This window comes from Mixophyes fleayi, chromosome 2, assembly GCF_038048845.1.
Source record: "Mixophyes fleayi isolate aMixFle1 chromosome 2, aMixFle1.hap1, whole genome shotgun sequence".
Lineage (NCBI taxonomy): Eukaryota > Metazoa > Chordata > Amphibia > Anura > Limnodynastidae > Mixophyes > Mixophyes fleayi.
The window spans coordinates 188,360,898-188,385,756 of NC_134403.1; positions in this window are offsets into that span (position 1 = coordinate 188,360,898).

Below are 24,859 nucleotides of genomic sequence, written 5' to 3' on the forward strand. Positions count from 1 at the left end.
ATATAAAAAGAAAATACAGGAGGATTTAAAATTATTAGATGACCTTTATGTTTAACTTTTTTTTAACAATTAGACATATGATTTTGTTTTTCAAAATTTTCTAATTAATATAATATAATCAAACAGATTCATTAGTGTGTGTTTTTATTAATATATTACAATTGCACAACATGTGGGTATAAGGATAATAAAGAACGGAGATTTCAATAAAACAATAACAACATTTAAGGTAGAGTGTTTCATTACTACTACATCATCATTTCCACATTTATATAGCACCACTAATTCTGCCTCAATGAACAGAGAAGGCAATCTGTTCCAAAAGAGCTTACAATGTAAATGCCTTAACACAGACAGACTCGGGTCAATTTGTTAGCAGCAAATGAAGCTGCTAGTATGACTTTGGATTTGGCGCGGAAAGGCACACTAACATGGGGAGAGCACTAACTCCACACAGATAAGGCAATGGGCAGGAATCAAACTCATGACACCAGCACTGGGAGGCAGATGTGCTACACAGTAAGCCACCGTGCAGACCTAACATACAAGCAGGAGATGATGATAAAAAGGTTGCCAGTTGGTATTTGCAATTCACAAAAGGGAACCTGTGCCCTCAACCACCAACACCCACCCATCATTCATAGTAATATCATACACATAAGGTGTCCTCGGGGCCTGAATCATTAGAGAAGGTATATGCCACACTAAATTAACACCTTCCCAAAAACCATCTGGCATTGAAGGGGGAGGTAAATGTTAAATATGAGGTCAGATTAAAATTTGAAAAATAGCATAGTGTACATTAACTCAGAGTAAACCCACGCAAACATGGAAGAGAACATACAAACTCCACAGAGATAAGTCCATGATTGGAATTTGAACACATGACCCCAGTGCTGTAAGGTAGAAGTGCGAGCAACTGCTGCGCCACTGTGGTCTGCATTGATTTGTGGTAAAGCTGAGTACATAACATAACATACAAGCCTTATATGCAGAAAAAACAAGGCTTCAAAACAATGTTGCATTTTACTCCAAGGAGCCTGTCCCCTCAAAATCAACCCCCCCCCCCCCTCCAAGTGTCAGGGCATTCATAGTAATAGATGGCAGCATGCACACAATGTGAAGGAATGTGTTCTTTGGGCCAGATTCATTTTGGTAATAAAAACATTGTAATAAATAAAAAAATGCACCTTGGGCTAACCAAGTTGTATTTGAGGGGGATGGTAATCTTAAAATATGAATTCATATTTATAATTGGGATAAAGCATGTCATAGATCCACTTTGAATGTCAGAGTAAAAATCAAGCCAACAAGTGTTTGTGTGTTATATGGAACAAATAAGCAATTTTCACTTATGTGCTAAATAGTATCCTAATCCCTTGCTAATTTAAAAAAATTGGGGGTTTGAAAAAGTTCCTCTTTTGGTTGTTTCCTTAATTAATTAGGATCACAAACTGCACACAGATGCTAAGGCCATGTTTGGTATTCAAACTCATGACACCAATGATGTGATACAGAAGTGAACTTAACTGGCATCTTTTTTTTTTTTTTTTTCGGAATAAAGAAGAGTATGCTGGGTTCTTAATGTGTCTTGAAAGGACAACTATAATGCCTGCGCTTATTTATATATGTGCGTTATTGGTCGTTGAATTAGCCTTCACATTTAAAACCAAAAGTAAATTACAGGTAACACAGCCTTCATCTCTCACAAAACCAATGTGTGTGTGTAATTCGTATTATTTGGAGCACTATTATCTAGCTCTTACTTCAGTTGCACGCATCCTGTATTGTTGTGCTTCTCGTTTTGGTCTATATAATGTATTAATTTTTCCAACTGAACGTTGCTTAAGTGGTTAGCCAATCCACCTTCCAACAATGGAGTCATGAGTTTGATTCCTGACTAATGACCTTTATCTGTGTTGAGGTTGTATGTACTCTCCTATGTATCTATTATGGAAGAGTACGCGACGCATTTTGTAACGTCAATGATATACATTTTTCTAATACACTAATGTTTATTTTAATATGCATGTTTATTTATGCTAGCAAATTAGTTTGAGATGAATTTGCATCTACATTATTAGTTCAAATCAAATACATTATATGATCTTTCATGTAGGGGAATAAGAAGGTGTGTTGATTTAGCTCATTAACACTTCAAAGTCATTTGTATCAAGTTATATAAACGTGAGTGTTAAAACAAATAATTATATTACAACAGTCCTGCATAATACACTCTGATTGTGTTTTTACATGTGTAAACAAACCCTTCGTACCTCCCACATTTGCCGTTATGTAACAGTTTCTTATCTTTAACTAAGAAGCGGATCTTAAGAAGTGGATTTTAAGATGAGCTAATTGCTTAAAATCCATTGCATCTTATTTTCAGTTGTCTAAGAGACTGAAGGTGGGCGTGTCTTTGAACTTTCTGCTCCTTGTTGAATTGCGAATTTCTTATCTCCCCGTTTGTTCTTAAAATACTCATTGCAACTTCCACACAAGATAAGATCAGTAATGAATCAGGCCCATAGTCTTTAGAGCTACATGTGATGACATGTAGATCTAAAGAACTGGACACAATTATTATTATATATATGGGGTGTAAACAACTGACTACATTACCCTTCATCAAAATGGTAACAATAAAATATAGATACTATCAATTTTTTTTTTTTTACAACAAACAGGGTCGGTCACCGCTATAATTGACTAACTGGCCCAGTTCCATAAACCCTATATAATGTCAGCATAGCATACCCCATGGGTATTGTAGTTGTTATCAGTATTTAGGTTGAATGATGTAATTAAATATGTATACATGTGTATTATGATAAATTTTTAGAGAAATTATAAAATAAAACTATTCTCAGTGGATATCACATATAGTATATCAATATGTCTTCATATATGCATTTATATATTGCAAAGCATCATTATATCTTTATACAATGGGCAAATACACATGCACTCAATTACAGACTGGTGTGGTACACTTGCAGCAGCGGTGGAACCAAGGAATTCCTCCTTGTACAAATAAACAGAAGATGGCAAGTCCCAACTGCGCTCACAAGATAGGAAAAAATGGAACTCAAAAAATTGAAAAGATCATACTAAATGAACAGCAAATGTGAGAAAGAAGATAACAGGGTCCTCACACGGTCAATAATAAACCAATGATGATATAATTAACCTGGGTGGTGTATCAAAGGATAATAAGATCAAAATGAATTAATAATGAAAATAAAATAATAAAAAATAAAATCAGTCAATATAAAATATGTTACAGTGAAAACTGCAGTCAACTGAGCTGGCGGCTCACACAATAAATATAAAGTCTGTAAAGCAGCTGCTATGATAGAAGTCCAGTATTAATGGTGTGTAAAACTGATGGGGGATAGTCCAAAATGTCTCAATCTACCCGCAGCTCCAAAGAACATGAATGCTGAAAATGGACTTGATTGCGTGAGAAGGTATCCTTAACATGGATGGAAGAATCGTAGTAGATGTCCTTTCTCAGAATAGGAAATCCAGAACGGACGGAGTGGTCGCAGCTTACAATCTCACATGGCAGAAAGGCCGCGGGGGTATGAGGAAGTCTCCGTTGAGATGAAACGCGACTTTCTGCCATGTGAGATTATAAGCTGCCACCACTCCGTCCGTTCTGGATTTCCTACTCTGAGAGAGGACACCTACTACTATTCTTCCATCCATGTTAAGGATACCTTCTCACGCAATCAAGTCCATTTTCAGCGTTCATGTTCTTTGGAGCTGCAGGTAGATTGAGACATTTTAGACTATCACCCATCCGTTTTACACACCATTGATACTGGACTTCTATCATAGCAGCTGCTGTACAGACTATATTTTTATTGTGTGAGCCACCAGCTCAGTTGACTCTGCAGTTTTCACTGTAGCATATTTTATATTGGCTGATTTTATTATTTTTTATCATTTTATTTTCATTATTAATTCATTTTGATCTTATTATCCTTTGATACACCACCCAGGTTATTTATGTTATCATTGGTTTATTATTAACCGTGTGAGGACCCTGTTATCTTCTTTCTCACATTTGCTGTTCATTATATCTTTATGCCTACAGTAAACCAAAATAAGAATGTGCACAATAATTACTCTACCAAAACATTCTCCACATAGAATGTTTCATTATTACATCTAAAATACCTAAGACAATTTTATATTAGAAACACTATTATATCTATATTCCGAACCAAAAAATCAAAAGGATAAAACTACTCATCCATATTATCATTACATACAATATACAAAGAGCCGACAGAATGTAAGTATGTAAAAAAGCAACATATTTAACCACAAAGAAAACATTTTTTGGGCCTCTAACGTAAATAACTTGAGAGCAGTAAGAGGAGGTGATAGAGGGTCCGGAGACAAAAAAAGAAATATCACAATCTGCCAACAAAGAGTTTTGTACCCTTATACGTTCCCAAACATTATACTCAGTTTGGATGCAAAGAATTCAACGAAGTCTCAATCTGCAGAACATTTTTGGATCTATTATTTTGCAATTTTATCAAGTATTGTGGCAAAAGGGGCAGTGTGCCTCATACTATTAAATAATATTCTGATAATTTCCATGGAAATCTTCATGCTGAGGATACAGACAGGGTTAGAGTGCACACTCTTCCACACATACAGCACAGGAAGAAAGGTGGAGCACCTGGGTGTAATTGATTAAGGGAACAGCTAGTGTAGTGCTTGGGAGGTAGCTTAAATAGCAGGACTTGTGCTATGGGTGGTGCTACTGATGTCAATTAGTGGCTGGTGTCCAGTTAGAGGACTAACTAGTTAGTGTTAGGTTCGCATGCCTTTGTAAATATTCTTGGTGTAATTGCTGAAATTACTGCAGAAGATGTACATTCCATCCTGACAAAGCCTGAATAAAACTGCCAAGTGGCTCAGCAAACCTGTGTCAGCAGCAGTTGTTTGGTGTGATTTTCACAGTATTTATATAACACACCATTCACCTGCCTAAGCTTAAATGACCAGAGGAACGCTCCAAGGATGCCCTCTTTCAAAATGATTGTTTAACTTAGCCCTGGATCTCTCGCTTACTAACTTGAGCTTATCATATTACTTCCACCTTCATAAACGAGATTTCCTTAAAGAAATACTTAATAATCCACAATTAATAACAACCTGGTCAACATGGCATAAAGTCATAAACAAATGGAACTTAAGCCGCTCTCCCTCTCGATTTGAATTCCAACTTGGACAAGCATCTTACCCCTTTAATATGTGGAAAAAGCTATCATAGCAATGCTATCAGGTACAAAAAAATCTTTAGCATTCCTCCATGCTCAACATTACACAAAACAATTAGTAACACAGATTATGATCAAGACTGAAACATCCTGCTAGATAATACACTGTGGGGCTCAGTACATTAATCAAAGCCATATACTTGTTCTATAAAATACAGTTTGTGACCCACTTTACTCGAGAGACGAAAACGGGCTTGACACACTTTTTACACCTCCAGGTATCTCCAGTAACATATTTACTGATATATTTTATACAGACACTAAGGGGGAGATTCAATTGCAGATGATGTGACACGTGCTCCTCACCGCGATGTCCGGCAGTGCACATTGCCCACAATTACTGTAGTAATCTCTAATCATTTTCCCTAGCACCTATATAGGGTATAAGGAAAGATTAGTGGAGATTCCAGCCATAACATTGGTGCAAAGTGTCTCTCTGTGGATGTTCTGGATCACCTAGCTCAGATTTGAATCTTCCCCTTATAGTAAGATCTTCAACAGAGGATATTTTTACCCACTAGGGAGTCACATCACAAGTATAATGTCAGGGAGACCTGCTTCTGCCATCTCCAAAATCTAATAGCTTATCAAATATTAAAATATACCATCTGTATTTTGTCAGGAAACTTCTCTTGACTACCTTTACCTGTCAAAAACCACACATTGCGCACTTGTGACTTGGAAGCTTACTGTAAGAGGACACCCAGGATTCCAGACTAAATCTTGAGCTCATCTATCCCTTAGGTTATAGATTTAACTGGTCCCTTCCCCAATACAGACACACACTTCCACACCTCTCCGCAACTGCCACCATCTATAAGACCTGTAGAATGCCTATTATTTAATTATCCAATTGTGCACACTTTGCGCAATTGGAAAATAATGTTGATTGGTTTCCCAAAATGTTGTCAATATCTTGTAAGTGGTTTCCTCTTTTAAAGACATTTTCCCACCTTTCCCCTCCTACAGGGGTTGGTCTTCAGGAGAGGCTTGTGACAGTTTTCGAACCACAATTTACATCTTCCCTGTTTAATAATCAATGTTAAAATGTAACATATATTTTCTGGGGAATGTCACACAGACGCAATTTTATCATTAATCCAATACAAATTTACAAATCTCCAGATACCAAACAGAGATATTTCAAGTGTATTAGTTGAGCTGATACTCATTTCCTCTCATTCCCGGCAGCTTTATTTGACGTATGGGCTTCCCTTCATCATACTATTTATGAATATGTGGGGATCACTAATTATATTGTAAGTGGTATTTTGGAAATAGAATTATATTTGCCTATATAAAATATAACAAGTGATCATGTGGTTACAAAGCCCATTTCTCTTTTTGTTATTCACCACAGTTATGTTATGAGTTAATCCTTATAACTGTAATTCCTCACTTTTCACTAAATATAACATTAACTTCAAGGTGCCAATAATGCAAATAAACTATTTCAACTGTTTCTGTGAAAGTTCTGTAAATTAAACAGTATGCAAGACAAATGACATAGTATGCAACAAACAACCTGGTATATTTTGTCCGCCTCTCTCCAGATTGGGGTATCTTTAGGATACCCAGTGCAACAGCCATAATTACAAAACAGAGCAGAATGCAACTACTCATAATTTCGGCAGCAGCTAAGAAAAGTATTTTACATATATAGATACAGATCAATGCTCTCTTACATTGTTAAAAGATTTACTTTTTAAATGGACTGGCTAGAAACAACTCTAAACAAAGAAAACTATGTCCCAGGTTTCTTTGCAGTTTGGATAAGTTGGATTGACACATTCACCTTTAAAACAGCAAGCTAAAAATGATTTTCAATATATGAACTAGAAAATAGAAATAAGAATGCTTTTGGAGGTCTTACAAATACAGACATAAAGTTGTGCTTGACACAACTGTAAACAACAGAGCAAAGGCATCACATTACCTCTCACTATTACCTAGAGATGGGCGGGCTCGGTTCCCCGAGATCCGAATTCATCCGAATTTAGCCTATCCGAGTACCGAGCACACTCAGTACTCTCCAGCCCGTTAGGATTCGAAATCGAGGCAAAATGTCATTGTGACGTATTCGTATTTCTGAACTCGGTTCTCGCGAGATTTGAAAAACATAAATACCAGCCTCCACAGCAATCCATCGCCATTTGCCAGAGGGAGAAAGCAGCGTTAGGTTACACTGGCTATATCAGCGCAGGGACAGAGCAGTAATTGGACACATTATTGTTTCTATTCAATATCATTCTTATCTTAATACCAGTTGTTACAGCAGTAAGAGGAGGATAGAGGAGGGGTTTTTTTTGTGCAGTTTTGCTTTTGGGGGTGTTCCCCATTCTTTTGCATTAATTTTTCTGGCTGTCAAAAGTCATATTTGTCAGCAGTATAAAAAACAATTTTTAGCACTACAAGTGCTTTGGCCTCATTATAATGGATTCAAAGCAGTCCAAATATGAGCAGAATCAGCAACCAGGTTCTGTCACCAGTCCTGATGGTAGTGTTCCCAGTATGTCATCTGGGAAAGGCGATGTCAAACTACACAGTCTTTTGAAATCGGGCAAAAAAACACACACCAAATTTTTTTTTACCGTGTTGAAGCGAAAAAGTGTAACTGAGGAAAAGTTAACTGCCGATTAAAAAAAAAAAAAAAAAATTGCCAACATGCCATTCTACACACGCAGTGGCAAAGAGAGAATGAGACCTTCGCCTTTCTCTATTAGTGGCAGATCCAAAAATGTTACCGAGCCTTCTTCTTGTACGGTCACTCGTGACCAAGCAAGACCAAGTAATTTGGAGTCTAAAAGTGGTGCACAACTACTGTTACGCGTCAAAGCCAAGCTGCAAGAAAACAGTAAGGCATTAGAGGATAATGTATGCTCTGAATCAGAAATGACACCAATCCCTGTGGAGAGTCCATCCACTAGTGGTATGTCTAATCGTGAGCATTCTGTTAGTGACAGTGTACCCATAAAGAAGGGTCCTTTCAGCAGTTTTGCTGATGTGTGTCTTAACAGCCCGAGTGTAGCTGGTGATACACCAATTGAGGATGCCACTTTTGAATTAGAAGAGGATGAGGGGGAGATTTGTGTAGGTGACGAGGGCACTAATGATGATGTTGATGATCATGATGCAGACAGATACCAAGTCTATAACGGCTGAATAGTTTTCTATTTTACTCCTAGTGGAGAGGGGTTCTGATGCAGACAGATACCAAACTGCCTTTCTCCATTTCTTTTTATATTCTAATTCTACAGTCTATGTAGGCTGCTTTTTTCTATTCAACTACAAGTGGAGGGTTGGGGGAGTTGGGTGGTCATAGACAGCCACCAAACTACTTTGGTCCATTCATTTTGTATATTGTTTAGTCTATGCAGGCTGCTTTTCTTCTATTCAACTACAAGTGGAGGGCGGGAGGGAGTCTATGGAGACTGAAACCAAACTGCTTTTGTCCATTTTAATTTATATTGTACAGTCTATAACGGCTGAATTTTTTTGTATTTTCTACAAGTGGAGGGTGGCCTACAGAGACAGAAACCAAACTGCCTTTGTCCACTTCTTTACATATTTAACTATAAGTGTAGGGTGTAATATACACCCAAAGACGATGGCTGCATTGCCAATAGGCTAAGATGTAGAGGAAGACAATCAGGTTTGTGTGCAGAATTAAGGACGGCCTACCAGGGATTAAACTGTTTTCTTCCTAATTTATTAGCTTTAGAATTACCTTACTTATCCAAGAAACAGGTGGAGCACTAAATTCGGTTATTTTATGCCCAAAAACATTGATTTTTAAACAAAATAGCAAAACAAAACTAAACAAAACCAAAACCAAAACACGCAATGGCGGTTTGGCAAAACCAAAACCAAAACACAACGGTAATCCAGATCCAAAACCAAAACCAAAACACGGGGGTCAATGAACATCTCTACTATTACCTAACCTAATAAATAGCATGGCACCTTCTTTCCTTATACTTTCCCATTTCACCCTTTAACAAGAAGACTATGCTGATTACTTATGACATATATGTATGGCTTGAATTACCATATTATCATTACCATTATCATGTACTGGATCTATTATTATTAACTATTTAAAGCTAGAAAGATTTCGGTAAACAGTAACATTAATGTACAACCATATTATCATGTACTGTACCATTTTGACTTCCTTCTGATCTCTAAATTCAATAAAAAAAATGTAAAAAGGTTTTAACAGTAAGCAATTGTACACTGAGATTGGAATATGTGTTTCGAAGAGAAGCCAAAATCAATGGTCACCTAAAACCCCTTTTCCCAGAATCTGCTGACAACTTCCTTCCAGAAAGAAGCAAGAAAGTCACATTCCCACAAAATATGGATATAAATGCCAATTGCTGCATTGCATTTTTTAAACAGTTCTGATACTGAGGGGAAAATGACTTTTAACAAGCTTGAACATCTATTCGAGTCAGGAAGTATTTTTTATTGTATTTCCACAAACACAGCTATCACACAGAAAACTGTGACCAGATTTTGAAATGTACATGTGTCTGATCAGGTAAGAATTTAGGTATACATTGGAGTGAAGGGAGAGGGGAGGACTGCATAATTTTGCAATTTTGACATCTAACAGGATTCCAACATTTACTATGTCCCCCCCAATACTGAGGGGGACATAGTAGGGTGAATTTCTCTTAAGGTAAATTGTATCCACTGGTCTACTTTCATGGGAATTTCTAATTAATTTTCATCTATGTAAATCAAGTTTTTCTGGCTAGACCTAGGGGTATATTTACTAAACTGCTGGTTTGAAACCAACCAATCAGATTCTAGCTGTCATTTTGTAGAATGTGCTAAATAAATGATAACTAGAATCTAATTGGTTGTTATAGCAACATCTCTTCTTTTTCAAACCTGCAGTTTAGTAAATATACCCAGAGTCTTTTCCACAATCCTATTGCATAGAGACCTTTAAAAATAGGTTATAATTGGGGTTAGTTACAAACCACCTAAGTGAAAAGTATATCTTTTTTGAATCTATGGTTCTTCTCCCCCCAAAATCTCTAATTTTTGTAACTCTTTAGCAAATTTTTTGGGTACATGAATTGGAAGAATTTGCAGCAAATAGAGAATCTTTTTTGAGAACATTCATCTTGATTAAGTTTGTCCTACCAATGCACTACCAATGCAGAAGAATCACATCTGACACCATGTAGTTAGATTATTTTTTACCTTACAGAGTAAAGGAGGAAAATTTTATTTTTAAACAGCTAAGTTTGCTGAGATATTCCTAAATATTTTAATTAAGAGACTTGGTTGATTTTTAGATAAATGTTAGTAAGTCAACAAATAGAACCACTTTATGTTAATATCCCCTTTTTAAATTCCAATAATGTCTGAACTGGTTTTGATGGCAAGAGCCAATGCTTCTATGCAGAGAACAAAGATTAATGTGGAGAATGGGCATCCTTGCCTGGTGCCATTTAATATTGGGAGAGAGAGTCTGATAAGGAACCAGAAACCCTCATTCTAGTTGTGGGATTTCTGTAGAGAGTCTGGATTTTCTGGAGTCAATTTTAGTCCATGGTACCCCAGCAAACCATGTGTGCAATGCCAACCAATTGTATCAATACATATTATACATCTGTTGAAAGGATTATCAAATAAGATGTTTAGTTTCCTAGCATCATCTATACTTCTAGGGGTATTGTCATTGGCCTACCTACTAGGTACAAACCCCATCTGATTTAAACTAGGTCCTCTTAGACTGCATGGCAGAGGCAGAGAGTGGTAGTTTCAATTACATCTCTCAATCCTCAACATGAAACTTAGATCAATTATTCTGTAGGTAGAAGGCTATCCATACATGCGAGGTACCAGAAAAAGTTTTTAAGAAATGAGATATAGAGGGGTTTAGAATATATAGAATTTTTGGCTATTAAGCATTTTGCTGCCATAGAATGTGGCAGACCAAATTTTTTTTTGTGTTATTGCTTACATACTTAGGCAGGTTAAATAGCAGGAATATTCATGGGTCCCTAGAGATATGTGACTCTACCATTGTAAAAATATGATATAAAGCTCCTCTATGGCCACAGTCCCTCCAACAGTTGGGTTTAGCTATAGAAACGTCTTGTAAATGGTCAGGAGCATACCATCTGTAATAGAGTTTGTCCACTGTTTCCTTAATTCAAGTGGATTCAGAAATAAAATTATTCCTTATTGAGAGGGTATTTATGACAAATTGGTGTGAAGGGTGTTAGATTGCCGGGTATTTGTATTTGTATTATGAGTAGTGAAGCAAGGAAATGTCTAATCTGAAAATATTCATAAAATTAAGGTCTAATAGGAATTTGTGTTTAGTATTTTGGAATGATGCACATTTTCTTTGCTATGAAAGATAAATAGCAGACCTGTTTCCCATCTAAATCCAAGATTTGATATAGGGGTGGAACATTCATGCATAAAAAGTTTGTATTGACCGAAATGGGAGTGAGGGGTTAAAAACCGACAACAATTTAATGTGAGATAAATAAGAGCTTCAAAATTTTAAAGAAAGTTGCTAAATGGGAAGATATTAACTTGGGGAGGCCTACTTGTTTTGAGAAGAATCCACAGGGATGCTAAAAAGTTAAATTCAGTTTATATATCTAACCAAGGTATGGTGCTGTGGTGTGCAAAGGTCATTCCTTTCTGGGCAAAGTGAAAAGCAAAATAAAATAGTTTCATGCCAGGGATCCTCCTCGGCTTGTGTGTTTTTTAAGGATAGAAAGAAACATTCTCAGTAGCTTTCCATTCCAAACAAATGTGTCACGATAAACACGGGAAGGATTCTCACAAGCCCCTAAGGAAGGTTTGGTCTTCGCTGTTAGCACCACACAGGCCGTGGTTCTCCAAATGGGTACCAGGCGAGACTGAGAGGTGTGATGGGTGTCAGGGGCAAAAGATATCAGGAAGCAGAGCAGTTCCAAACACAGGAAGCAAGGAACTGTAGAAGCATTCAGAATACAGGATAATGGATACAAGGGTAGCTGAAAGGGACTGGAGTCGATACCAGGATTAGCTGATGTTATGATTAACTGCTTGTTTGTAAGGATAGCAATGTAGTCCAGAATAGGTAAAAACGCGACTCCTCTTAAAGCGCCGATGGACGGACCCAGATTGTAAAGGTAAGGTTACCCCTAACCCTAATTCCTAACTCGTAACTCCTAACCCTAACCTTGACCCCTAATTCTAACCCTAACCCCTAAAATAATACTTACGTTAGATTAATGGCAGCCGGGTCCGTCCATCGGCTCTTTAAGAGGAGTCGCGTATTGAAGTGACGTCATTTTCCTCAGTTGGCAACACATCAGGTCGTAACATCACTTCATCTGTGTCATGGTTATTAATTTTTTTTTTATGTCGTGGTAGTCGTCTTCGGAATTGGCATGTCGTTGTAGTCGCTGCTTGGTTAGTCAGTATTGTTAAACTGACTACCACCGCTTTGGCCTTATGGACTTATATGTGTTCAAAAATGTTATGTGATGCTATTAATATTGTGACTCCTCTCTTCTTTTGTTTGGCATAGCATGCATCGTAGGCATCAAGGCAATTATTTCATTTTAATTCTGGGTGAAGCTTTTGGGAAAAGTGGAAAGAAATAAGCCTGTGCTCAGTTAATCCCATACTGTCCAAGGCACCAGCTGTATGGCAATGTAAATGCCTTACTTACTACATGAATATTAACAATAAAAATAATTATTTTATTTAAATGTTATTTGTTAGTGCAACATTAAAAAACTTAAAATAACAAAACATATAAAACACAATAGAATTAGTGCTTATCCACTACTTGCAATGTGACACCATTTGCTCAATCCAGACACATAAGATAATACAAGTGCATATATTCTGAGCGCATAAATCATTTTATTTTAGATGTGAACATATAACTATCTAATATTTGAAACCTCCGTACCCCCCAATGTTTTTAGTTATATAATAGATAACAATGAGAGAAAAAAGAAAAGTTTGAACATGACTGCAAGCAGTGCTTTGACCTGATATTTTCGCTTTTGAAATTCATTCATGTTGGAATATCAGCATAATGATCTAGCAAGTCACTCTGACCAGATACACATTTTTATTGTAGTTTGAGGATTGATCCTAAATGGGTGCTGGGGGAAAAGCAGGCACTGTAAAAATAGTATATCCTATCTTGCAATACACCTGTTTATCTCTCCAAGGAAGAACCGTAAAGAGAACTGTCTACATTGAGATGACAAAATAAAAATAATCTGTGTACAGGTTTTTAAAAAATAGATTTTGATGCCCTGCATGCATACTAATAATCCATGTTAATTAGGTACAGTAAGTAATATATTTTATCTGAAAAAAATTGTGTTGTTTGTTAACAAAGTGCAATCATCAGCCAATCAAGTATTTGCTTTCATTGTCTATTTTGCACTAAACCAATGAAAGCTTGTGGGATACTATACATTTAAGCTGCACACCAACAGGAAGGATGCAGCCAGGGCTGCCATGAGTTTGGGCCCAGATGTAACATCTTCTTGTGCCTCTTTTTCCCTCTTTGCATCCAGACAGCGGCAGGCATAAGTCATGACTTGTCATATGACTTCCTGATTCTTTGGGGTTTTCCCCTGAAATCTTTATTCTTTCCCTGTGGCAGCTTTCTCTTTTCTCCCTGCATTTCATCATCCTCACCCTCATCATCATCATCTTAATTTATTTATATGGTAGCACAAAATTTGTAGTGCTGCACATTCAGCGAAAAATAAACATAAAAAAATACAGACAAGCAAGGGTCAAGAGAAACAATAGAATCAGTAAAATTCAATACAAGATATTATAGAGAGAACATTTACATAAGAAGACACAACTAGAACAAAGGAAACATTACAAAGAGGATGATGAGATAGGAGTTAGAGAGGGCCAAACTTGTGAGAGTTAACATTAAGAGGATTAGGGTAGTAAACAGAGACGATAGAGGTGGATTGTCTTGGGATGGGGCCAGGTAGGCAAAGGTGAAAAGATGAGTGTCACACGCCGGTCCTTCGGTTTCTACAACCAAAGACAGACACACTTACCTGCTTCACGCTGACCTCCGTGATCCGGCCGACGGCATCTTCCTCTCGGGTCTGCGCATGCGCAGACTCGATCTTTTTATGCCCTCTGCCTATCTTCCATTGGATACTCAATTTTGGCTCCAAACTTTAAAACGCAGCTAAGACCAAACCACCTTGCGGCGCTCCTTGTGAATACTGACCGTCCGTTAGACTCTGCGCCTTCCTGGGAGTAGTGCTAAATTAGGCAGATCTAGGATCCGACCCTCTGAACCGTGACAATGACTTTTCGAGTGAGCGTTTGAAAGATTTGAGGTTGGGGGCATTTGTTTCTTTTCTTCTGAGACCCTGAAGGTAAAAGCCTCCTTCTCAATGATAATTTACTCTCCCCACAGATGCCAGCAGAGCTATTTTCTGCTCTGATCAGCCTGAAGAACCTCACTTGTTATATAGTTTGCAGCAGGATGACGATGAGGAGAAGTTGTAAAGAAAACTGAACCTCTATGCCAACCCTCTGTAAATTGACAAGTGTGGCTACTCAGGCCAATCATGGGATGGTACATAGTATACAGAGCAGTTCTAGGATCAAAGCCAGTCATTAGGTTCTCCAGATGTGCAATGGCTAATGATGTCAGGTTCATGACATAGACCTGATCTTATTGGCTGCGATGCGTCTACAAACTCTTAATGATAGGCTTTCTATCACATTGTTGCTCTGTCATTGCTCTATATTCTAAGTGTGGTTGCTATGATTGGCCTGAACAGCTGCACTACCATATCACTCAGTTCTTGTCCACCTGAAACATCCATGCCACGAGCTGTCTGCTAGTAACCGACAGCTCCCAGTAAACTTAGTCCTAGCAACAAGCAGAGGGTCTAACAGATACCTCATTTTGTGTTAAATACAGCAAACATTGTTATGGAAGGGGCAATCACTCCAATGGCCTGCCTGGAAACGCCACTGCCTGGGCCCCTTTTGGCTTTCTTTGTTGCAGTCGTAATAGGAAGAAGCTGGTTAGAATGCTGGAGAAGATTTTAAACAGGGATCTGGGAAGGGGGGGTTTGAAGATAAAAGCAGTTTGCAAGTTTGCAAGTCAAAGGGAAATGGGGAAGGAGGGATTAGAACAAGCAATCATGAGGTTTGTAAAATTAAAGTGGCAGTACAAATTTTGAATATACGATAACAAATGCTTCCAAAATATTTTTTTAAATTAATTAATGATGTTACAAATTAATAGTAATAATGATGGTATAATTCAGACTGGTCTGGATAAAAGCTAAGACTGGACAGGGGATTTTAAAGGATATAGCATGTCTAAGAAGAAAAGGGAATGTGTTTTGTGTAGATGTAAACAACTGTTTAAGACCTGCCCATTGGGAGGATATTTGTAAAAACTATGATCATGTAGAATTCTTAAGGACTGATCTCATAGAGAAAAACCACTAAAGTACTGATTGGGGTTTGTTATAAGCCATCTAGCATAAATGGTAGTACTGAAATCCAATCATTATTACAAATTGAAATGCAGGCAAAGAAAAATGCTGCCCTCCTCATGGAACATTTTTACAATCCAGATGTAAACTGGGTCAATGAAACTAGTAGTTCTGGCAAAGAAAGATAACTTTTATCTATTTACAAAGATCTAGATCACACAGGTATCTAACATAGTTTTAGAAGATCATTTAGGAAACCATGATAAAAAATATGGTAACATTTGACTAGCGCTATAACTAGAAATTTTAGCACCTGGGGAAAAAAAGAAAACTGAACTCCCTTGCCCTCAAGTTTAACAATATTAACCTAAATAATTAATGTGCCCTCCTTCAGCTCTGCGTCCTGGGCGTTGTACTCTTAAATAATTGCACAGAGACCAAATGAGAAATGTTTTAAAATATTTTAAATAAATACGGTTTCATACATACGACATGGCAGCAAGCTTTCTAGGTAAAAGAGTCATTTCACATATCCATTAAAAATGTGCATTTAGTATTAAGTAAGGCTTTCTAGGTACAAGTAAGTAGATTAACATGCATATTTAAAGCTATACGTGCATTTTCTTGAATCTGGAATGCTAAGTGCCCAAAATCTAATCTAAAACTAAGTATGCATGATTTAAAAAAAATTAATCTTGCATTTTACATTACATTGCATTTCCAAATGTGCATTGACCATAAGGTGGAAATGTTTACCCGTTATAACAAAAAAGCATGGTTTACAATGTGCATATTAATGCATATGTGATAGGGCTCGGAAGTAGTTAAATGAAGTGGCGTTAGAGGCGATGAGGGAAAAAGAGAGAATTTATATTGTTAAAAATAGAAAGGACTGAAAATGAATGATGGAAATACAAAGAATGTAGCAACATATGTAAAAAGGAAATCAATTTAGCAAAGATTGAATCTGAACATCATTGACTGCTAAAGATAGCAAGTCTGATCTAAAAATGTTCATCTGAAAAACTGTAACAAGTACATGAACAACAAGAAAAATAAATAATAATACAAAGCCACTAAATGATAAGCTAGAAAAAGAATAGTATACGACCAAAAGAAAGCTGATTTTCTAAACATGTTTTTTTTCTGAATGAACAAAGAGTCAAAAATTAAAGGAAATAGGTTACATAAACACCTATGAACACCATTACATGTTATTTATCTAACACAGGAGGAGGTGCAGTTACTACTAAACCAAATTAAAACAGATTAATCACCTAGCCCAGATTGCATCTACTCGTGCACAAAAATAAAAAAAATATTTTACAATTCACAAGATTTCCTTTGTTTGTCAGCAGGCAAACACCTTGATGTTTGCGCAGTCTGCAAAAATCATGCCATACTTTCATTGTATGCCAAATGCAATAAACCAATCAAATGTGGTGCAGCAAGTGGTCTGAATTTTAAGAAAATAAGCACCATCCTCATTGAGAGGTTAAAACCAGGAATCTCTAATTTATCATTTACAGATGCCGAAAATTATTCAATACTCAACACAAATTGTTATACATTAGATCTGGGACCTGGCTGTATTAATCTGCACATTTAAAATTTCAATAAATTATGTGACACTTTCATTGAAATTACAATGTGGAGTTATTAAAGTGGTGATAGTCTTATGAATGTTGATAGACTAATTTGCTGATTAGTGACTGATATGAACATTTTGCACTTTTTCACTTAATAATGTGAGCTGTAATTACTTTCAGAATGTTTATAGCTCATAACTAAGCTATAATGAATGTTGCAAGACTTATAAGAAGAGTAGATTGTATGGTTCGTATTGAATTAGCCAACAATTTATCAAGCATCCCCACCCACATAATCTAAATCTAGTAGTATCATATTTGGGACTTACACAGTTTTATAGCCTTTTGGCACGGTGGCTTAGTGGTTAGCACTTCTGCCTTACAGCACTGTGGTCATGAGTTCAATTCCCGACCATGGCCTTATCTGTGAGGGGTTTGTATGTTCTCCTCATGTTTGCGTGGGTTTCCTCTGGGTGCTTCAGTTTCCTCCCACACTCCAAAAACATACTGGTAGGTTAATTGCTGTGTGTGTGTGTGTGTGTGAATTTAGACTGTAAGCTCCAATGGGGCAGGGACAGATGTGAGTTCTCTGTACAGCGCTGTGAATTTGGTGGTGCTATATAAATAAATAGTGAGGATGATTGGTCATCTTTCCCTCCATGACAATGGCTGATTTGAAGAAAAAGGTGTGATTTATCAATACAAGCTGAAATACAGAAATACTGTAATATAAGGTGAAACGATGTATGTATTTCAATGTGAAATTAAGTTATATAGAGCATGCTAAAACATTAAATAGTTAATTCATAGCACATAGACAAGATTTGAAAAGCGTAAACATAATTTCACCATGTTTCGGCAGTCATAGAACGGGCAATGTTATTTACAAGGAACAAATAAAATAATACATTTTACAACATCTAAATAAATAAACAAAGGAGAACACATTTGCATATTATACCACAACTAATTATCAATTTTAACAGTGTATAAGCCTATAAATGTCAATGTATTTCTAGAAGCTGAAGGTCTCCTTATGTAAACTCATATGTCCTTGTTAAGGGAATGGGTCTCATTTTACACAGCCTCTATAAGAATACCTAATGGCACACTTAGAAAATATGTTGGTTTTAAGATTATCTACCTTCAGTAATTTGTTTTGTGTGTAATCTGAATCCAACTGATGAGTTTGACAGAATAGCAAGCTATAGATCAACCCAGTGTAGGCAAAATGACTGTGGAGCCTTACAAATCAACAACAATAATAATAGTAATGAATAATACTGAAGAGAAAAAGAGGTCTTTTATATACAATGTTACTCAGCTTTTAACAAGATTTACCCATATTTTCTGAGCAATTTCAGAAACCAGTTGCAGCACACAACTTACAAAAACAGGGTGCGGTGACATCAGGATGAATATAGCTGACATAACTTATTATGTTAAAAACTAACATTGTATTTGTGTTGTAGTAGCATTAACATAGATTACACAATGAAAGTGCAATAGCACATAAAAGCAAGAATTAACAACTGTATTTAAATTTAGAAAGTACAAGCTTTTTCTCACATATATATATATATATATATATATATATATATATATATATATATATATATATATATATACACACAGATACAGTCTATAGCTATCTATCTAAATACGGAATAAGGATTATAAATATGTTAGTTATTGATGCAATATATTGTTTTTACAGGCTGGAACTTTTTAAAATTAATGGGACTGAATTCTTTTTGTGGGGTGGTATTCTCTGGTGTTAACTGCACAATAATTAATTAACTGTTTAAGCCAATTCATTTGACTGTAGGGTGATCCATTGCATATCTTAATATGTACTAATATGCATATTTTAAAGCGGGTGGCACTTTTATTTGTGTGTGTGTAGGGCACCACCTTCAATCCTCACGGCGAGATCTCAATTTTGCTATTAATTTGGGAGTTTATCATTTAGGATGACTGTATTACATTATAATTTCATAAATATCGCAAATTTGTGCCAACATTATTTTTATATAACATTTAGGTTAAAAAAAGCTTACCTTGGACTGTGAGATATCATATCAACAGACACAGCTGATAACTGACTTTTCTACACCAAGCACAGACATTTATACCAAATCTTAGTAACATCACAAAGGCTGTTTATGATGTAAGTCGGTCACATGATCAGACTGGTCAGCTGTCAAATCAATCTATCTGCACTTTTACCACTGAACTTTCTGAGCAAATTGTATATGTGTTGTAGCATTAACATATTTTAACACAATGAAAGTACAATGGTACATAAAAAGCAGGAATTAACAATTGTATTTCAAATTTAGTAAGAAACATTGTATAACGTGAACATTTTATAAAATAGCTAAATATTCATAGCAGAAAAGAGCAGTATAAATGTGTTGTTTGGAGGTACAGGTAAGCTGAGTATGATACATGTGGTGAAGGAACCTTATGTTAAGTCTTATGAAATATCAATAGTAACAGTAAATATTAAGATATATATCTATATTATATAATAGACAATAGGGATAATTTACTAATGACAAAATTATTTATTGATACAATATATTATTTTTTCCAGGCTGGAACTTTTAAAAATTAATGTGTTTGGCGGCCAGTCTAAAAACTTACCAATATTTAATGGGACTGTTTAAGCCTATTAATTTGGGAGTTTCTCTATAGAATGAATGTATTAAACTAAACTTTCATACATATCACAAAGGTGTGAACAATGTTAATTTTAGCAATTTTTTCATATAACATTTAGGTTCAAATTAGCTTACCTTTCACTGTGATATGCATCTCAGCAAACACAGCTGACAACTGATTATTCTATACCAAGCAGCAACATTTGTACCAAAACTTAGTGACATCACAGAGGCTGCTTATGATTTCAGCTCCACGATCAGTCTAGTCAGCTGTCAAGTCTCAATCATCCTGCATTTCACCAGTATATGTATGGACTCATGGTCAAGTGAAAGGGATAAAATGAATGCTCTTTCGACTAGAACAAGCCTCCAATAATGGTGTTTCAGATACCTCTCGCTAATTGTGAAGCTTCCAGTGTGCCACACTTCAATTTTCTAACAAAGCTCAAACCAGGTACATTCCTAAACCAATTGTAGAAGAAAATACCACTGCACTAGGTATCGCTACCAGTTTATAATATCTGTAACTTATAAGATTGAAAATTGTATCTTTACTGTTTCTGGTTAGCCTTGAAAAAGCATGTAGCGAAACGCGCGTTGGCGTTTACCCTGCTACTGCTCCCACTCACTCTTTGTTATAATTGTTTAAACTTAGCAATCCTGAGGATACATTAACCCTATATGGGTGATAGTTATTAGTAGATGTGTGTGTGTAAGCGTGTGACGGCTAAACGATATGGCTGTAATTTATAAGGACATAACATACAGATGACTGACCTATAACAACAAAATTAATCCACTAAATGATATATGGAACAATATGTTATCAGCATTACCAGCATATACTGCCAGATTAGAGAGCACATGCTAACTCTGTAGTCTGCTTAGTCCTTGGTATATTACCATATATGGATAGAACGGTCTAAGCTTGTAGATTAACAGCTGGGTCTGAACATATTAAAGTTTAACCCTCACTGGGCTTTACAAGATAGTATGTATATGTACTGGATAGGTCAACAATAACGGACACATTTCAATTTATATGTAGTCTTTATTACATCAGTGGTATGAACAGTGATTAAATAACCACTCTAAAAGACCAAAGTGACAATACATTATGTCATTTATAAACTAACTGCTTCAGAGTGAATTGCAGCAATGTAAAGGTCCTTATTGAACAACCGTCACCGCAATAATTAATTCACACCACATATATTTTTATTAATGAATGTTACCTCAGAATATCAAAACGTTTTCAATAAAAGAGTGACTAATAATATCATACATTGACAATTTATATATGTTGGTATAAAGTAGCAGGGCATAGCAAATTTTGCTATTTTAACTCACAATTATAGTCACAATTATTTTAATATTTCGCTATCTGAATTAGGAGGGATTATTTTAATGTATACCAATAAAGACATAGATATTTTAGTAACTATGATCGCTGAGTGCCTCCAATTACACAATTCTTCCCTATCCCTCTTTTTTTTTGCTTCTACATTCCTAAACCAAGTACCCATCCATGCTTAGTAGTGCAGAGTGGGGGCTCTAGAGTGATAAGTCGTTTTTTTTAAATCGCTTTTCTAAGTATATTGTAAAAAAATAGGCCCCATAATCCTGTTGGTCTAAATAATAATGAGAGGTTTTTGGTTGGGTGAATCAGGGGCATTTTTTATAGGGTACAGATTAAGCACATACTTTTACCCCAACGTACAATACATTTTATAATGTTATGTTATTTAAATGGGTTAAAAGAGTGGGGAAGATATTTAGGCTTTTGCTCCCTGTTTTGTGAGAGGGTGCTCAGCTTTTTCCTCCTCGCAAAAAGGAGTTTATCTTTACACCTCCCCTGAGGTGGTGGAGATTGGACCTCATCTTATACTTTCAAGGGGACGGATTTTGCACTCTCCAGTTGTATTTCTATGGGAAAGGACATTTCTAGGTACACATGGACCAACTTAGCACAACGCTTAAAACACACAAAGGTGACACATGTAATAAGGTTGTGCTAATGTCCTCTCACTATTAGAATTAAGTTAAGACATTAATGAAGTTAACCTTAGCAGAGAAAGGAAAAGCTTTATCTTAATGAAGGAATATATGGCAGTAGGTTGGAAATTTTTACAGTTACAATAAGCATTTCCAGAGTATCCACAAACTTGCAGATTGATTTTCAGGGGTGTACCCAAAAACTTTGAGGTAGGCAGGGACTTTAAAATGTGCCAGTTAGACTTGAGCACATAAAGTAGTATTGTAGTTCATAAATGAGCCTTAACTGACCTTATTTAATTTTACTGGCTGGAAAACAAAAGTAGACATAGAAAATTGCCAACAATAGATTAGCATTAACATTTGGCAAAAAGAGAGTAACTCTAGTTAGTCATTAACATAGTATATTTTGGTTTTGGGGTTTTGTTTCACTGAAGCAAGATATAGAGTGAAGACAATGGAAAGCTTGGCATCAAAAGAACAATGTTCTCATAAAGACCTTTAGATGACATATCACAAATGCTTAATTTTGACAACTGCTCTTAAATGCAGACTTCTGGTTAGATCGAGTATATAAACAAATAAGTACCAACTGCGCTCGCAAGGTGATAATGGAACAGAAAGTAAATGAAATATTAAACCAATATTAAGTAATATAAAATAAGATAAAAACCATACAAACAAATCATGAATGTCAATTGACCATATACGAACTTCAGATGGTGTATCAATGTATATTATAACAAAATACTAATCACAATCTACATGTAGTTGATTGTAAAACTCCTTAAGTGCATAAAGTCACATGGATATCCGGTCTCTATACAGTGTTGATGAACTGAAGAAAAAATGGCAATGGAATGTACATCAATAGGGGGTTAATCCAGACGGCCTAGATGTGTCCACATGAGTCAGGATACCCTCAAATAGAAAAGGGGACGAGTTAGGGGGAGAGTAGATGGAAAGAAAGGGGGGAAGGGAGAGAAGGGGTATGTATTAGTACAGACGTATGTATAGTACAATGGATTAACAGCAAGGAAATGATCTAAAATCTGAGCAAATAAAGCCAAGACTGACATAAAAAAAGGTAAACTGGTTTAATATTGGCCACAACAATAACAGACCATATATAATATATAATAATTTATAAAAACACAATTGCCGATTTTAACACTGAAATCAATTGAAACAAATAGAAAAAAAGAAAAGTTCCAGGGTGTCACCACCAAACTCACACTGAAGCTGATAGACTAGCGCGAGAATGTAGCCAGATGGAAGAAAGTTAGGGTCCGTTGATCTCCTTCAGAAAAGGACTCCAAAGCGGGCCAGGGGATGGCAACAATCGGAAAATGTTTGTGTGGATCCGCAGTCGCGATGCGCTCCACAGTGGAACACAAACACACTTCATGTCTACGGATGCCGATAAATGTCAAAATAGTGGCCCAACGAGTTTCGTCTCGGACGGAGACTTTTTCAATCGAGTATATGTTTAATTATAACTTTATTAAGTAGAAAATGTTCACTTAAATAGTGGAAGATTATGTTACAAAAAAGATTACTGAATTGGACGTTGCTGTGTTCTCTGGCTTATTGTTCATTTATGGGCTTGCGCTGAGCGATTTTACAAAAAATATGACATCGATCGGTATTTGCGTTCCTTAATGAATCAGGCCCTGTATAGAGAATGCTGGGGGCTATTTCACTTGATAACTTTCATAGTCTTGCAAGTAACCGTATTTGCTATATTTGGTGATAAACTGATTCTCTAAGAATTCATGGAGTTACAGTCTTAAAATGGTCGTGCACATTACAATGTGATTAGCTATAAAATTATGAAAATGTAATGTGTGTTCTCATTTAATTATTCATGTGATTTGTTACGTCTGTATTATCACTACCAATAAATATTTTCCAATGCGATTAATGTGGTTCCAACGCACAAAGAGATTTAATAGCAAAATATTAATGTGGGTCATTTCACATCAGATCACCCAAAAAAACATGATTTGTCCACCACCCGTCTCAGATTTTTTTGAAATTTTTTTTAGTTAAGAGAGGATAATAAGCTCGGTATATCCCACATTATATATGGTACCAGCTGCTTGGCAATAAGCCCGCGCTCGGTATATCCCATATTGTATTGCCTTTTTGTCATAGCAGCTGTTACAATGCAAGGGGTGCAAATTAGTATTCTGTTTTGCACATAAGTTAAATACTGACTGTTTTGTGTAGCACACAAATACTTGATAGCTTATTTGTACACTGAAATTTAAAGTTGATATTTGTGTGCTACATGAAAAAACAGTCATTATTTAACTTATGTGCAAAACAGAATGCTAATTTGCACCCCTTGCATTGTAACATGGTTTTGTCCAGGAGACTGAAATGAGATGTTTCTACAGTTAAGATCCTTAATAAATCAGGCCCATTGTTCCTCCTCATTACATTGAATGATAAACCCAATGTACCAGATGTTATCATACACTGCTGCTATGTATGTTCCAGGTTGCAGATCACTTTTGTCTACATTTTTTGTGACTGTGGTCATAGTGACACTAACTTTGGTTCCTCCAATCTTTATGTCGTCTGATGACAATCGATATATGTGTAGCTCATCATTACTAATAGGCCGAAATCTGTGATGAGAAAGTGTTCCTGCCACAGTGTTTGCTGTTTCTAGGCGGCTATGCAGCTTGTATTTCGTTTTGTGACACGTAAAAAAACTTTATGCCATGTACATTTTCATTTGCCCAGGTCCAAAGGTGTCAAGATGTGATGGGTTTCCACTGCTTGCAGACTGGTGCGTGTGGCTAGATGTTTAA